The sequence below is a fragment of the Humulus lupulus genome, chromosome 2 (genome assembly GCF_963169125.1).
Source record: "Humulus lupulus chromosome 2, drHumLupu1.1, whole genome shotgun sequence".
Lineage (NCBI taxonomy): Eukaryota > Viridiplantae > Streptophyta > Magnoliopsida > Rosales > Cannabaceae > Humulus > Humulus lupulus.
Window position 1 is genome coordinate 70,114,920 of NC_084794.1, and position 13,536 is coordinate 70,128,455.

Consider the following 13,536-nt stretch of genomic DNA (forward strand, 5'->3'; position numbering starts at 1 on the left):
CATTATATATCATATATTATTTTCAAATGTGGGGGGGGGGGACTCCCACTCCCCATGAGGTCCACTACTTAATCGACCTCAAATCAAATCCAGATCATCAGGGTAATGGATTTTTCTACTTCTGCCACTGGGACACAAGCAAGGAAACAAGTCAAGTGTTCTTGACCATCTTGATATTAAATGATCAAATCAAAGGTACACAGTGGAATATATGGAACCATTTTAATAAATATTAATACTAGCCAAAATCATACACATGTATAAATATTATATCACATACAAATAGATCAGACGTTATCTCTCATAGCCTATCAAGTGTCATTGAGTCATTTTCTATAAATCAACGATCTTCCTATCCAATGTTCTGAGATCCCACACCCTGATCTTCTAGACCAATCCTCAAACACACAAGGATGTGTGTGGACACGTAGGATTCAAAAGGTTGATTTATGTGACTCCCTAAATGTACTCAACACACGAGATCCAGAGAGAAGGTTTAGAATAGTTTTCAGGTTTAGAGAAAACTATTGCTTTAGAGAGAGAAAGTGTGTATTTTTATTTTTCAAAAAAATAATTATCAAGCCTTATTCTGAAAGTCACGTACTATTAGACTTATAAAGATATTTAATCTAATTAAATAATGTTTATTTAATTAAAATATAATTCAAATTAAAACTAATTAGATATATTCATTCAATTATTTATAAATCATATTTAAAAGAATAATTGAATAATTGATTAAACAAACTTATTTAAAATTAAAAATTCAAATCCCAGGGATAAAAATCCCTGAGTTAGGCGCCACACGATGTACTGTACAGTGTGTGTCGCCCATCCCTATTAGGGTTTTCCTAATTTTCTCATTTGTTTATTTAATCAACTTTTAAGACAATATATTTATCCCAACATAAATATCAGTTAATTAAAAATTAATTTTATCTTAAAATATCAGTTTTAAATTAAATAAATAAATAAATATCATATTATAAATAAGATATTTATTATTCTCTCCATTTATATTAATCCAAACAAGATTAATATTAATTTTAACCTATAGTTTTTTGATAAGTGAATTTTAGATTCACTTATTAGTGTCATTTTATATCTAATTTGTAGGTGTCTAGGTTGTTTTGTTTGGTTTTATACTTGTGTTGTGTATGTGTAGGGTCCAAGGAGAAGTGGTGCGAAGTTCGTACAAAACGAGAGTGAAACGGAGAAAAAATGAAAAAAATTGTGAAATAGGGCTGCAGTCCCTTGTTCTAGCGCTGCAGCCCTGTCCTAAAGATTCAACATTCCAGAATTCGTCTAGGCGCTCCAGCGTCATCATCAGGGGATGCAATGCAATTTCTTACTTGAATTGGGGTTGCAGAGCCATCATCAAGCGCTGCAGTGCCTGACTATTACAGAGAGTATGTATTTGGCCTTCCAGTAGTGCAACAACGCCTGTTCGAGGGGCAACAACGCCTGGATCCGTACGAAAAGTTTAAGTTACGAATTTGAAGGGAGAAAGAGGTATTTTTGAAGGGAGAAAGAGGTATTTTTGAAGGGATATGAAAGGAAAAGCATAATTAGGGTTCTAATGACGTTTTGGAGGAGATTAGACCTGGGATTACATGCTTGGAAAGGAAAAAGGAGGCTAGAATTCATCAACATCACCATCATTACATCTAGTTTCTTTCTTCCTCCTTTTATTTTAGTTTTTAATTATAAACAACTACATTGCTATTGTGTTTAAGTTTGTAATGGAGAACTAAACTCCTTTTGTGCTAGAGTATTAGATGGATCTATTTTGATTATTAAATTAAGGTTTTTATTATTATCTTTATGAAGTTCTTCTTGTTTGTTCATATCTTCTTGATTTAATTTTCTCATATTAATGTTTGGCCATCATTATTGTGAATTGAGATTTAGGATTTATGCTTGAGAAAGATAAACTTAGATTGGACATAGGAAGATTTGACATAGAGTGATTGTGAGATTGAGAGATTCCTTGAACACTATGAATTTGACTTAAAAGAATTTTTTGCTTAATGACTTCTTGATTAATTAATAGCGAATAGAGATATCCTATTAATTAATTGAGATTAATTGCACATATGCTTGAGAAAGATAGATGCATTATATTAGAATTCTGTAAATTACAAATGAGGAGAACTAATTAGGATAATAAAAAAATCATGGTTCATAATTAATATAGTGAAATCATTACTCTAGTATATTTATCTTTTATTTTCCAAGATCATTAGCTTCCATTATTTTGCTATTTCATTTTCTTTATTTTATTGTTTGAGTTATTTGTTGAATTTTCTAATTAAAATTATAGACTTAAAAGTTATAGTAATTGGTGAATTAAATATTTAATCCCTATGAGTTCGACATCCTCTAAATTAAAACTATATTGCAATACACCGTACACTTGCGATAGAAAAATCTGTACCATTTTTCAAAACAAAAACTATATATTTAAATAATTAATTAGTTCATAATTAATCAATTACCCATAATTATCACATAATTATTTCCTTGCCCTGGAAAATTAATTCCTTTGCAATTTAGTTTTGCTCTTTTCAAATCTTTCTTTTGACATCCTTACCATTGATAGTGTAGGATAAAGGTGATCTAGGAACCATGGACCTATAATATGAAGCTCTAATGAACCGGATTATTAAATAAACTCTTTAATGCAATAATCTTATTTATTAATTCCATGATTACTCCTCTATAAATATGGAATTGCACTCTAAGTATTTATAGAATTATATTTATAGAGTTTTCTCTATTAGTCAATTTATATAATCAATATATGTAGTTCTATCCTCCATTATTGGTTCGTTAATTAGAGCTTGTCAAAATTACTGGTTTACCCTTCTAATTACCTCTTGATCCTTAAGTACCATTAATTCACTAGAGAATAATTAATCTATAATCTAATTATAGATTTGTGCTCAATAACTATTCAGTTTCAGAATCAACACTTAAGGGAATCAATATTCGATCCGTTAGGAAAGCATGGATTCCAATATTGTAATTCATGTTCCCAGCCATCCATGATATTGAATCTCCAAAACAAAAGTCATTAGCCTCATTATTCTAAGAAACCTTAATGAGTGAATCAAAAGATCCAATAAACATAAACAGGAGTTCATGAATACTCAGAATTTAGACTGATCTACAAATGATCATCTATTATGATAAGAATTAAATCTTTACGTCAAACGACAAGTTTATAAAGATAATTAATTCTCATCGGTCCTATCAAATATAATCTCTATTATATACAACACCTTTACTAAGATGCCTATCCACATCAGTAATCCGAATCTAGATTATTTGCATCTCGTATGCTTAGCAAACCGTAGTAGTAACCATTCATTAAAGATTTCTTACTTTAATATGTTACTGACTATTCTATTCATTATATATGATCTTAATTCTCTCGTACTAATACAAAATCATAATCTCATGAATGAATATGAATTTTCTTGGTATTAATATATAATTAATTCAATCAATAATTATAACATTAAAATATAATAAAATTGTATATTTATTTAAAACCAATAAAATGTCTTTACATGCCTTTAGGGCATTAATCCTAGCAATCTCCCACTTGCCCTTAAAGAAAGTGAGGCATCTCCCTTAATCCCATATTGCACAAACGACCCATGAACGACTTTGTAAGAAGTTTCTTGGTTAACAGGTCAGCCAGGTTCTGTTTCGACGATATCTTCATAACATTCACATCACCTCGGTGTACAATCTCTCTTACCAGATGGTATTTCCTTTCTATACACTACTACAAAAAAGGTCTTTCTCTGCTGTTTTTTTACTTAATACACTGCGGTTTTCGAGAGTATTGAAAAGTGCAGTGCATTCGACCGCAGAGAAAAGTGGCATGAAAACTGTGGAGAAAAGCCACACTTTTCTCTGCGGTTGTGTTGAAAAAACCGCGGAGAAAGGTACCCTTTTCTCCGCGGTTTATTCAACACAATCGCAGAGAAAAAGGTACCTTTCTCTGCGGTTTTGTTCATACAACCGCAGAGAAAGCCATTTTAATAAAAAAAAAATTATTTTTCAATTTCGATTATATATAATTATTTCAAATTCTGATTATATATATATTTTCAATATTATAACCTAATTTGATAAATATTTTTCAATATTATATATATACATTTCATAAAAAATATAAAAAATTATGTCAAATACAATACATTTTAAGGAGTAAACATAATTAATATTAACATAATCAAAATATATATAAACTAGATAAATAATATAAAAATAACAAAAAAGTGAAATAATTAAAAAAAAAAAGTTAAGTTTTAGTGATCGATACCTGATTTAAACAATAAAAATGCCTTTTAATCCTTCACAAACATTGGAAAAAAGCTTGAAAATCACCCTATAAACATACATTCAAAACACATTATACTCAATCAATATATCTTCATTTTTTCCCTAAAACTTCAAAACAAATCAATATATATGTATATTTACATGAGTTGTAGCCTAAATATGGAAGAAAATGAAAAAAAAACTAAAAAAAAGGTGAAAAGAGCACTAACCGTGGCTGGGGAAGAAGGGTTTGCGCCGTTCCTCTCGGGTCTGCCAAAGCGGAAGAAATTAGAAGAATGAGTAAATGTTATGAGTCGAGGGTTTTATGTAGGGTAAAGACTTTCTCTGCGGTTCCATAAAGAAAACCGCAGAGAAAAGTGATAAAAGTGTACCACTTTTCTCCATGGTTCCATAAAGAAAACTGCTGAGGAAGGTACCCTTTTCTCTGCGGTTTTCTTTATGGAACTGCGAAGAAAAGTCTATTTTTTTTCCCACTTCGTGTTTCATAATCATTTGAACCTTTTCTCTGCGTTTTTAATTTAATGTTAGAAAAAAAGCGCAGAGAAAGCCTATATTTGTATTAGTGATATGCTTCCCTCTCTTGTGGCTTCTCGGTTCTTTGGAATTAGCTACTGCTTCACTGTGATCACAGTACATGATTAGTGGCTTATCCATATCTTGAACAACTTCCAGATGAGTGTAGAACTTCCTCAACCAAATCACCTCCTTAGCTGCTTCACAAGCCGCTTTGTATTCGGTTTCCATGGTTGAATCAACTATGCTGGATTGCTTAATGCTTCTCCAGACAACAGCTCCTCCACCAAGAATGAGCACTGACCCAGATGTCAATTTTTTATTGTATTTGTCTGATTGAAAATTAGAATCAGTGTATCTAGTAGGATTTAGCTCACCCGCTGAATATACCAGCATATAGTCTCTTGTTCTCCTAAGATACTTAAGAATGTGCTTTACTGCAATCTAGTGTTCCAACACAAGGATTTGATTAATAACGACTTACAATACCAACCGAACAACATATGTTGGGCCTAGTACAAAACATGGCGTACATTAGACTCCCAACTGCTGAAGCATAGGGATACTTTCTCATATCCTCTTCCTCCTGAGGTGCCTTGGGACATTGTTCCTTGGAGAGAGCAATTCCATGTCTGGTCGGTAATTGACCTTTCTTCGAATTCTCCATAGAGATTCTTTCAAGCTCATTGTCTATATAATTAGCTTGAGAAAGTGCCAAGAGCTTGTTCTTCCTATCCCTTAGGATTTGGATTCCCAAAACATAGCTCACCTCGCCCAAATCTTTCATTTGGAACTTTTCAGCTAACCACTTCTTTACGTTTGACAATGTCTCTACATTGTTCTCAATGAGCGAAATGTCATCAACGTAAATAACAAAGAAAACTACCGCTTTTCCTTTAATGTATTTATACATACTTGCTTCGTCGACATTTTGTTCGAAGCCATATGTTTTAATTGTTTCATCATAAGTGACATTCCAAGACCTAGATAATTGCTTTAATCCATAAATGGATTTCGGCAACTTGCACACCTTTTGATCTTCCCCTTTCTTTACGAATCCTTCTAGTTGTACCATATAGATACTTTCATCAAGATAGCCATTCAAAAATGTTGTCTTGACGTCCATTTTCCATATCTCACAATCATTGGCATCCGCTATGGATAAAAGGATTCGAATGGATTTGAGCATGGCCATAGGATAAAATGTTTCTTCATAATCAACACATTTCTGAGTGTAACCTTTGGCTACAAGCCTCTCTTTGAAAGTCTCTACTTTCCCATCTACACCTCTTTTCTTCTTTTATATCCACTTACACCTTATGGGCCTGACATCTTTAGGTGGATCCACAAGTTCCCAGAAAGAATTGGAATACATCGATTCCATTTCTTGGTTCATGGCTTCTTTCCATTTCTCCTTTTTAGAATCATCCATTGCCTCTTTAAAGGTTAATGGATTGTCCTTGTCCGTACCAGAAACAAGGACACATGCCTCATGTTCGTAGCGAATAGGTTGTCTCACAATCCTCCCACTACGACGTTGCACCGGGGTTTCTTTTTTAGGAATCATGGTTTCCTCAGTTTGTCGTTTATCATTTAATGATGAAGATGATTGTGATGGAATCTTATCAGCTGTGAGTTCCTCCAATACCACCTTGCTCCGAGGTTTATAGTTATCCGTATAGTCATGTTAAAGGAAGGACGCATTTGCGGAAACAAATACCTTTTGATCTTTGAGACTATAGAAATAACCACCTCTTGTTTCTTGAGTGTAGCCAACAAAAATGCACACTTCCGACCTTGATTCAAGTTTCCCTGATTTAGGTCTAAGAACATGAGCAGGACAGCCCCAAATGTGGAAATAGTGCAAACTAGGTTTGTTTCCATTCCACGGCGCCAATGGTGCTTTGTTAATGGTCTTAGATGGGACTACATTCAAAATATATGTCGTCGTTTAAAGTGCATATCCCCAGAATGAGAGAGGAAGTGAAGAGTAGCATAAGATAGACCTAACCATGTCCAACAAGGTCCTGTTTCTTCTTTCAAAAACACCATTTTACTGTGGCGTTCCTGGTGCTCTGAGTTGGGATAGAATACCGTGCTCCAGAAAGAAATCTTTGAAGTCTAAATCTAAATATTCTCCACCTCGATCAGATCGAAGTGTCTTTAGAGTCTTACCTAACTGCTTCTTAGCCTCAACTTTAAATTTTTGAAACTTTCCAAAGGTTTCCAATTTCTTTAGCATTAGGTAAGTATGACCATATCTTCTGTAATCGTCAATAAAAGTGACGAAATACTCATACCCACCTCTTGCTTGTACATTGATTGGACCACAAACATCGCTATGTACAAGCTCCAAAGGTTCTTTGGCTCTGTTGCCTTTCACTGAGAAAGGACGTTTGGTCATTTTTCATTCTAGACAAGATTCACAAACCAGAAGAGTTACAATTCTTAGTTCTCTCAAAGGTCCATCTTTTGTTAACCTATTTATCCTATCTAGACCTATATGACAAAGTCTAAGATGCCAAAGATATGTGTCATCCCAGTTTGAATTTTTTTGTCTTTTTTTTACCTTGCGGTATTGTTACGTTAAATAATTCTAAATTATTGAACGTTAGTTCATTTTAATGAAAGCGATAAGGTCTGGATATTCAATTGCATGTCTAAAGAAAAATTTAAGAATAATCAAATTACAAATAAAATATTCTAAAGTCTCTAGATGCAATCAAATTCAAAATTAACTAAAAAGAAATAAAATAAACATTGTTCAAATAACAATAAAGTTTTCTTTAAATAAAACTAAAGAACTTTAAATAAATTAACTTTCTTCAACGCTTTCTTGAACTAGACGTTTTTCCTCTTTTCCTCTTCAACTTTTTGTCTCCATATGCAAGTTCCTCTTGATCGCTTAAGTGTCTGTAAAGAAGAACAAATAAAAAATATGATTGGTGGTTTCTAAATCAAAGATTTAGAACTTTATATATCATAATCCACTATTAAGCCTAAGGTAAAGGTAAATCATATCTACCTTTTTCATGATTGTGGTCTTGTCTGTAAATCCTCAAAGGCAACATCTCACAAATCACAAGCATATTCAATGTGTTCAAACGTTTTCCTTAGCTTCTCTTCCATGGTACTAAGATAGTAACATGTCTTTACATGCTTTTAGGGCATTAATCCTAATAATTATAACATTCAAATATAATAAAATTGTACTTTTATTTAAAACAAATAAAAAGTCTTTACATGCTTTTAGGGCATTAATCCTAACAGACCAGCCCAACATTTAGGAGCACATAAGGGCTTATTTTAAAGAGTACTTCCTTATGACCGACCTGGTTGCAAACAATCTTTCCTTCCAGCAAGGAGGTGACGATTCGTTCCTCATGTTTGTTTTATTTTTCATTTTAAACTTGTACTTAGCTTATTTTGTTTCGCTGTTTTTAGGCCCACGAGAAAGGCCTCCTCCTAAATTTTGTATGCTCACTCAAGCAGCTGCCCTGAACACCCTTCCTTCTAATGAGAAGAATTGTAGGCTTCTCATAACCAACACCAATATTAGATTGGTTGGCCTGCTCGAAACTCACCAAACCAATGAAAGTGTAACTGGTTAAAAGTTGTCGAGCCGGCAGTGGGCGAGTAGACGAAGCAATCCGAGCAACCCCAGGCGACCCCCATTCTTATGATGTAATGACCCAACTATTTCTAAGACCTTGGACCATTAGATCTACTATACATAGCTACTATTTTGGGAAAGATACATAAGAAATAATAAAACTTTATTAAATCTCAAAATATTGTATCAATTATATAATAATAGAAAATATGGCATGGGTACCCATTGTTTAAAACATAAAACATAATTTTAAACTAAAGAAAATTGTTTACAAAACTAAATGCGGAAACAACATGATTTAAAAGAGTAAAAATAAATAACTTCATCCTCGATCGACACGCAGTCGACACATTCCATCCATCCTCAACACACAAGCCAAGCTACCAAGAATCCTTCCGCCTTCCATATTCATTTTTCCTGCATCACACTAAAAATAAAGGAATGAGCCTAGTGCCCAGCAAGGAAAACCTACTAAAAGCATACATCATATATCATAAGCATAAAACTACATCAAAAACATAAACTATAAAGCATATGACTATAAAAATATATACCATATATTATAAGAATACACTATAAAACATATGGCTATAAGAACATATACCATATAGGACTACAATATTAATGGCCATTAACTCATTAATATGGCATGCGATAAACCATCTAAGGTCCCCTGTCTAATATCTGAGGTAGGGTAAACCATAACTCAAAACCATGAAAATGATAAACTAATCTTGGGGCTTGCTATCTAAGCAAGTCATATGCCCAAGCGACTAAAAACATAATCTTGGGGCTTGTTATCTAAACAAGTCATATGCCTAAGGACTACAAAACATAGCATACATATACTTATTATAGCATAAACATATCATAACATAAACTTATCATAACATAAACATAGCATAACATATCATACAAACATACAAGATCTATCCTATTTTCCTTACCAAAATACCGGGATGATGAGAACAAATTCGGGATTTTGGAACACTCCTAAAAACCATTAATAGAGAGGCGAGTTTTCTAAAAGAAAGAGATGAAGAGGAATGAACTAAACCATCAAGAAAATACTTACCAACAAGAAATCTCAAGTTCGAAGAACTTAGATGCCTAACCAAGAATAGAGAAGATTGGGTTAGGAATTGAGTAGAGAAAAACTATAAGAACTAACAATACAGAAAAGGAACTAAGAATAAGAATACCTTTGAAATTGCTATGACCGAACTACACCTCGAAACCGAAATACACTCTATGAACCTTACTTCCCAAGTGTCTAATAAACTTAGAATGACAAAGCTTATAACCCCAACCCAAGTGTTTATCACTCTATAGTCTCACTAGCACCTAGAAGGCTCTGATCAATGCTTAAAGAATGAATGAAAAAGCTTGCTGCTAGGTCCTATTTATAGAGTTCTAGGAATAAAAATCTTCTTTTTGGCTTTGAATAAAAATAATGAATTTAATTGAAAATATTTGAATATCCTTAAGCCAAAGGCTTAGGACTTGGTCAACAAAGCTTGATTTTAAAAAAAAATAAAAAATCAAATAGAATCCTAACTTCTAACTCCCTAAATCTCGTAACTCTAAACTAACCTATAGTAAAATCAACATATCTGGAGATGTAGGTGTAATGACCCAACTACTCTAGACTCTTGGACCATTAACGAAACTATACATACAAATTCTTACTAAAACTTACATTTGCGAAAATACCATAATTTTATTAGAAAACTTATAGAAATAAGAGTTACTTACAAAAATACCAAGAAGGATATGGGATCCCATTGTTTGAAAAACAAAACATAACATGATTTATAAAATAAAGGGATTACATAGTAAGTGCGGAAAGTACATATAAAGACCATAAACAAATGACTACATCCTCGAAATCGAACTCTCGACTCCTTGACTCCATTCATCATCGATACACAATCTCCAAGCATCCACGAATCTTACCGCCACTACATTTATTTTCCTGCACATATAAACAAAAGGAATGAGCCTAATGCCCAGCAAGGAAAATCTAACACATAGTCATAAACATAAATTTCATAATAAACATAAAGACATATCATAACACTAATTACATACACATACTATAATGGCCATTATTACTTAGGGTCCCATAGACTAAACAAGTCATATGCCCATAATCTATTTGGGGTCTTGTTAGTCATATGGGTCATATGCCCAAGCCTACAAACATACATATTATAACACTTATCATAACATAAGAAACATAAGATAACATATAGAACATATAACATATGCATTTCTATCCTATTTTCCTTACCAAAGTTACCGGGATATGTGGACAGTGTTGGGACTTTGGAACACTCCTAATAACCATTATGAAAAAGAGTGAGTCTAATGAAGAAAAAGAGATGAAAAGGAATGGGAAGACTAAACCATTGAGAAACATACTTACCGAAACTTATGTGCTCAAGAACTTAGATTTCCTAACCAAAATAAGAATGAGGTTAGAGGGCTGAGTAGAAGGCTATGAGAAAGAAAATAACATAAAATCAATGAACTAGAGTTTTGGGTTACCTTAAAGATTTGTAAGAACAATCTATACCACAAACCGAAATACTATAGAACCTTACTTCCCAAAGTGTTCGATAAGCTTATGAGGATCAAGCTTATGATTTCCCCAAACAAGGTGTTTACACTCTCACACTCACTTAGCACTTGCAGCCTCTGAACTTAGAGCAAAAGATGAATAATGGCTGGGTACTAGGTCCTATTTATAGAGTTTAGGAATGAAAGGATCTTGATTTTACTTGAATAAAAATAATAGCTTTTTAAGTGAAAATAATTTGAATAATCGTTCAGCAGAGGCTGAAGACTCGTTCAAAAAGATGCTAGACTTATCAAGAGGTTGAATGGCTGAAAGGAAAATGAATTCAAAACATTTCAAAATACACTGAAGGAGGCGATATATTTCCCCCTGTAGGCGATATATCGCCTGGACCAGTATGCCCGAGGCTGTCGTGCATCGTCTCGTGTTTTCCGTATCTACGTGCTGCGATATATCGCCCCTAGCTGCGATATATCGGCACACGCTGATTAATTAAACACGAAATTACACATTTTTAGCTAAGTTTGAATGGAGTAAACAACCTTGACTAAGCCCCCAGCGTATTCAAAGCTGCTGACTGACCTTATAGCATTCAAACTTTTACCCTTATTAAATTAAATCCTCAAAATACTTAATCCTTAATCATCCATTCATAACATGTGCTTAAAATCCTATTGGTCCTCATCTAAACCTTATAGTATAATAAATATTATCCTTAATATCAGTCATATAATCAAACCTTAGGTTAAAATTAATATTCTTAAACTATAGGTTACTACATCCATAGGTTCAGTATAGAAGCTACAAAGGTGAGAGGTTTAACCAAAGCGGAGCACAAGATGGCTATTACAGCCGGAGTTCGTCCAGAAAGCAAGTTGTGGGGTAGCATGCTCAAAAGAGAAGTTTCGAATTTGGAAGACTTCTTCGAAAGAGCACAGAAGTACATACGTGTGGAAGAGGGCCATAAGAACTTATATGTGGAAGAAAGCGAACCTTCCTTCAGTTGCCCTACTACCAATACGTCTGAAGATTCCATATAGAAGGGGGCGTCGTGCTAGAGGGGGCGCTAACCAAGCTTGAGATTGAACGAAGACCATCTAGTCATGAAAAGTCCCGACCCGAGGGGAGATCACCTCAAAAATTCAAAAAGGGTCTCCAAAGTAGACGCTTGCAAAAAGGGTCTCCAAAGTAGACGCCCGCAAAAAGGGTCTCCAAAGTAGACGCTTGCAAAAAGGGTCTCCAAAGTAGACGCCTGCAAAAAGGGTCTCCAAAGTAGACGCTTGCAAAAAGGGTCTCCAAAGTAAATGCCTGCAAAAAGGGTCTCCAAAGTAGACGCCTGCAAAAAGGGTCTCAAAGAAGACGCTTGCAAAAAGGGTTTCAAAGAAGACGCTTGCAAAAATAGTACTATGCCTAATGACGAGAAGGACGCTTCTCGCAAGATATAATAAGCGCGCGCAAAAACATATAAAAGGATAACTAGAACCCAAGGGGTCAATATATCCTTATAGATACGATCAAGGTCCACTAAAGAGAGACCTATCGAACCACCTTTCGCATGGCCTCCAAAGGACCTCGAGCATGACAAATATATAAAAAAAAAAAAAAAAAAAATCTCCAGTGCATGGTTAAAATACAAGACTAAAGGTCGCTTAGTCACATTATCAGGCTCTGACATGTAAGTCTTGTGAAACTGGAAGATTTTCCCAAGGAAAGCATCACCTTACGAGCCGTGAAGTATGGCCTAGCTAGGCTAAGAGGCCAAGCTACGCATCACGAGAGGACAGGGGCACGAGGCCCTCCCATGGCGAGGCCCCGCTTATCTTGATGCTAAGAGATGTCGAGGGCACCAGAGCTGTGAATGTAGGAATTCTTCTTTCGTGAATTCCATCCAAGAGAGCAACCCTCGCTACGCAAGGCTCACGACTGGCCTCCTACGCGCATCGTCTCTATGCGAGACATCGCGCCTTGCCTCCAAGTAATCGCATGGGGGTGGCCTCGCTAAACTTCTCGTGTCCGGCATGCATAGACTCACGCATCCAAACATAGATCCCAAAGGGTCGCCTAGCATTGCGAGACATTCTAAGGGCCCTGAGTTCGGCACCCTGGAGTTCGGCTGCTAGGCTGGTGACCTATTCCAGCAACATCGTGGCCTTGGCAATTGCCCTCTCCTACTTTTTTGATGAGGAAGAAATTTTCGCCAAGGCCCTTTCTAACATAGACCTGGTTTCAGGAAGCTCCTAGACCCGAACCGCAAGACGGTCCCTCTCGGCATTAGACATGGAAAGGTTAAGAGCTGAGTCGGCAAATCGCTGAGCCACAGTATAAGCCTTGCATGGAGATATAAGAATTAAAGAGAATAGTCTACCAAAGCACCTAAAGGTCCTCTCCTAGACTGCGGGGCAAGTGTGGATGCTCAAAATTCAACACCGGTAAAGAACCCACATCTAATGCCTAAGGTCTCCGGAAGGTC